This window comes from Taudactylus pleione, unplaced genomic scaffold (assembly GCF_031769625.1).
Source record: "Taudactylus pleione unplaced genomic scaffold, aTauple2 ptg001181l, whole genome shotgun sequence".
Taxonomy (NCBI): Eukaryota; Metazoa; Chordata; class Amphibia; order Anura; family Myobatrachidae; genus Taudactylus; species Taudactylus pleione.
This window is the reverse complement of record NW_028285582.1, coordinates 346,953-351,909: the sequence shown is the minus strand read 5'-3', so window position 1 is coordinate 351,909 and position 4,957 is coordinate 346,953. Positions and strand designations below refer to the sequence as shown.

The following is a 4,957-nucleotide window of genomic DNA, read 5'->3' as shown; positions in this document are numbered from 1 at the left end:
GCCCACGATTCCACACTAAGACATAGTGGACATATTAATGGCTTGCCATGCGATCGCAGGATTTGCATACTTGGAGCTGTGCGGCTGCGGGTGACTGCAGCTTTGTGAGGGGGTTTGAATCGGGCCCTCACCGCGGTCTGCACTACACTGGCTGACTAGTGTCGAAGTTGAATAATTGAGTGAGACAAGTTCAGTTTAAAATTTAATCGCAGCGACACCATCTTGTGAATGGCTGCAAGACTCCATTTTGGAAATTAGATCGCAAGGCACCATTTTGTGTGGTCAGCATTAATTCAAGTTATAACCCAGGAGCTAAGAACAGATGGCAATGTTTTTGTTTACCTACCAAGGGCAACGGGAAAAACCAGCTGTCTGAGTAGAAGTAAATAAGAAGAGACAATGGGTATTTTTACATACAAATTGGGAATCCCTGGATGCAGATAAAGTATAGTTGTGGCAATTGTAATATAATATCTACACAATTGGATTTGCCTGAATCCTAGACAAGATGGCTCCAAATCCCACAGTTTGAGGTGATAATACATATGCATTTCACACAAGAGTCTGTGAGAACAAAAGAGGTTTTGTTTTCCTTTGAACACACAACAGGTGGGGGCCTGCTGACAGAGGGCATGTAGAATTACAACCCTCAGCCATCCACACTGCTGGATGTTCACTTCGTGTATGAGAGATTATGCACTTAAATCTCACCCATTAATAACTAGCGTCCTTATACCAAACCCCGAATACCCACACACTACATATTCGCACACAAGGTTCCATTAGCATCAAATTGTATGATTCAAGTTGGTTAAGTTAGTTTAAATGCTAAGAAATAAAGATATTTGTTAACTAAGGAATTATACAAGATAAACATGTCATTCTTGGAGTTGTTCTGATGCATACTCTTTCCACAGTTTTCCGGTGCTATCGGTGAGGAGATCGCATTATGCATTCTCGAGTTATGGACCGCAGAACCTACAAGCAACCAAAATGTATATTTTAGATTCAACTGTTAGGATGCTAAAGGAGGCGTTACCAGAAAGACTCCGGCTGTTAGAGGCAGGGAAAGTCTATTTGAAACAAACTTGTTAAATGTGTCGTTACATATGCTTCTCCTCTGGGAACCAATGAGATCAGCAGGAAGTTCTCCCTTTGTCCTGCTTCAGTCTGGGGGGGAATAAATACACGTGTCCAAACACTGGTTTGCCAGTTCATGCTGAATTTTGGGTGAACTGAGGATATCTAGTCAGAAGTCTATCTCTGGGTCCAGAGGCGCAGCGTATGTATAACCGTACTTGGTCTGTATTATTTCCTTTTACGCCTAAATTATGTATGTATAGATTGCGTGTAACTGACTGTACTTTTACCTGAATAATACTTGTGCGTTGGAACCACAGATTCCACTCCTGTCTTTATTTGCGGTCATACTGCGTACGCAATTAGCGTTGTGTTTAGAGGTTTATAGGCAGGTTTTGTCTTAGAGGTTCTAGGCAGGTGAATCTTAAAGGTTTATAGGCAGGAATGTATTAAAAGGTTTATTTACAAATTTAACACTAGGAAGGACCTCCAGGACCTGTACCATGGTCGGCGGTGGGGCCCCCCCCTCTCATGCTGCTAGTGCTACGGCGCCCGGGGCACGAGCCCCGGCGGCCCTGCCCTAGTTACACCACTGCTCAGGACTGTTGCTGCCGGCTGAGAAGTTGCCTATTGATATGGCACTAGAATGTGTTATGTTGCCTCTTCACCTGAAGCAATCGCTTTTGGGCCTGCTTAATTTTGCCTGCAGAGTTATTCCGATGGGAGAATTTATTGCCGAAAATAGAGGGCTACCTGCGGAGTGGCATGCCCTGATTTTTTCATTCGTTTTCTGCTGAAATTAAGCGTGATTTTAGGACTTGGAAAGTTCTCCTTTAGCATTTTAATGGCGTGCTTATTTGGCGCTCCCCTGAGTGTAGCAATGCTCTAGTGCAACTCCTCACTGATGCTGCGGGGTCTACTGGTTTCGGCACTTACCTGGCTGGTTCTTGGTGCGCGGCACCTTGGTGGGCGGATTGGGTTATGGAAGGCCTTACAAAGAACATGTTGCTGCTTGAGCTCTTCCCCATTGTGGTGGCTTTGGAGAGTTGGAGGAAGCGCCTGAGTAATCGCAGGATAGTTTTTTGGTGCGACAACCTGGTCGTAGTGCAGGTGATTAAACATCATCTTCTTCTCTGCCGGTTGTTCATCTGTTATCTCGGCTTGTCCTGCTCTGCCTTAACCTGAATATTCGTTTTGTGGCAAGGCATGTGCCTGGAATTGATAATTCTATTCCCGATGTGCTGTCACATTTTCAATGTTCTCGGTTTCAATTCCTGGCCCCTCAAGCCATGGGCACTAGTGACTCCTGTCCTCCTTATGTTTGGCAGATCATCAGGCCGGCATGGAGGAGTTAGCGAAACAAGCCATAGCCCCGAAGACTTTACACTGCTACCAGGTGGGATGGCTTGAATGGGAGCAATTTCGTGCTTCCTCTGCCCAGTCCGGTCTTGTTATTGAGGTGGGCGTTTCTTGGCTGTGGGACAATGGATATTAGCGGGGGTAGCTTATTTCTCTGCCCTATACGGTAAGGTTGATACTTCAAAGAGCTTCCTTTTATCGAAGGCTTTGATGGGTTGGTCCAGGCTGTCTCCCTCGGCGGCGGATGTCAGGGGTCCGATAGACCTTCCACTTTTAGCATAGTTATTGCAGGCGGCTTCGGTAGTTTGTTCTTCTCAGTTTGAATCCTTATTGTTTAAACTGGAGTTTCGCCATGTCTTTTCATGGTGCGTTCCGTATTAGCGATCTAGTTGCTCCCTCCAAGCGAGTCGAGTCTCCTCTGCTGGCCACTGATGTTAAGGTGGAGAAGGATGTGATAGTTTGTCATCTGCAGCGTTCCAAGACTGACCAGACTTTTAAAGGGCGTTGGATCTTGCTTCGGTCATGCGCTGACTCAGTTTTTGCTCCGTTACCTTGGTGCATACCTTCCTGCCTGTCCGGCCGCTGGGGACGGGGGCATGGTTGATGCATGATGATGGGTCACCGGTTACCAAATACCAGTTTGGCCAGGTCTTGAAGCGCTGCTTGACGGCGGTCGGTTTGCCCCCAAGTGAGTTCAGCACTCATTCCTTTCGCATAGGAGCCAATACTGTTGTGGCTTCCTCAGGTCGCTGGGATTCGGAGATCCAATCTCTGGGTCGGTGGCGATCTCGGGCTTTCCGTCGATATATCCATCCGGGTTTGATAGTTTCTTCTTTTTTGGAGCTAACCGGAGGCCTAGCTACTCGCTGACATACTGCGGGAGTCCATGAGGAATTTTATTTTCCCCCAATTTTATTGGCATTTAATTCAATATATAATGGCGTTATTAATTAGTTTAATTAATGGTGGGCGTTTATGTTTTGCCTCAGGTCCGTTCTCCGTCTTGTTGGTCTTTGTTTGAATGTCTAGGTCAGTATGTTTTGCCAGCTTCATTCCTGACTTGTTTTTATTATTTTTCTAGGCATGGTGGAGTTACAACCATGTTGGATTTTGGGACATTCTTTTGTTTTTTGGGCATCTAAATTTGTTTTGGCTTCTGATTTGGAGTTATATCCTATGGCACCATTGGTTTGTTGGCTCGGATTTCGCGGCATGCACTGGCATGCTCTGATGGGCAGATTAATGGAAGCTTTGCAGAGATTTGGTAAACCCAGGGTGTTGGTGGTGCATCTCGGGGGCTATGACCTCGAGCACCAAACTGCTTTAGATCTGCCTTCAGTGATAATTAGAGACCTTCATTTTATTGCCGAGGCGCTTGAAAAATAGTGTGGTCGGATATTGTCCAGAGACGTGTTTGGAGGGGTGCTGTATCTGTGGTACGGGAGGAAGTTGCTAGGAGGAAAGTTAATGCGGTGGTGACGCGTTTTCTGGTAGCCAATGGTGGTTATATTGTGGAACACAATTTCATTAAATATAATACACAGACGTCCATCTTTACAGGGCCGATGGGGTCCATCTTAGTTCTGAAGGGCTTGCCATTTTTGTGGGGGATTTGTTTCATTGTTTAGTTGGCTTAGTTTAGGCGATTGGGATTATTTAGCTACTTTTGGTGGCGGCGCATCGGCTTTGGCCTCGCCATGGCGGTAAGGAACAGTTGGTGGCTGGTTAAGGGTTAGTTTAGGTTAGTGGGTGCACTCTCATTCAGGATGGGATAGATAGTACGCCAATTGTCCTGACCAGAACGTGGCTAAACAGCCTGAACGGGTGGGGTTCTATTATTGGGAGAGTTGAACACCAATGTTTGATTGTGCGGTTGATTGTATTTGACATTATTTGACATTATTTTAAAACGACAGCACTATTGTCTGTGTCGTTATTTATTATTGTTATGGTATTTTGGTTAATACGTTTAGTATAAGGAACATGGAGGACAATGCACGGAATACACTGCTAGTGAGTTTATTGTACAAGAGAGTCCGATGTTACCGATGAGGGAAAGCGGTAATGGGCGTCTCTATTCTGGCTGGGCGATTACAGACATGAGTATATTTTCGCAGCAGACCTGTGTGCACCTGTGAATTAGGCCCTGCCTGCCTGGACTCCTGCGACTAAAGGTTTAGTACTGGTCTCTCGCCATCTAGTGGATAACTTAGTAAATTACAGGCAACTTGATGGGTTTGATTCAGCAAGTCGGCCAATTGTTGTTTACTGCACATGCGTACGCATCACAGTGAGCGAGTGCGCAAACTAGCTATTGCGATCAGGACTGCTATGGCAGAGGCTACGCAGACCCCTTGCAGATTGATTGACAGGAAGCACCGTTTGTGGGTGGTGATGGGTGGGGTGGTAGGGGAAACACGTGTGCCACTGCGTTCGCACACCATTGCAGGAGCGTGCATAAAACATCCACTGCGATGCCTTACGCAGACCGAGGTCTCATAGCGTGCGTAACTGTTAG

The 4,957-nt window shown here is 46.1% G+C and overlaps 1 pseudogene; it reads left to right on the top strand.

Annotated features, from left to right (window-relative positions):
- Nucleotides 1-2,061: 2,061 nt before the first annotated feature.
- Nucleotides 2,062-3,309, top strand: LOC148453327 (uncharacterized; annotated as a pseudogene).
- The last annotated feature ends 1,648 nt before the right edge of the window (nt 3,310-4,957 follow it).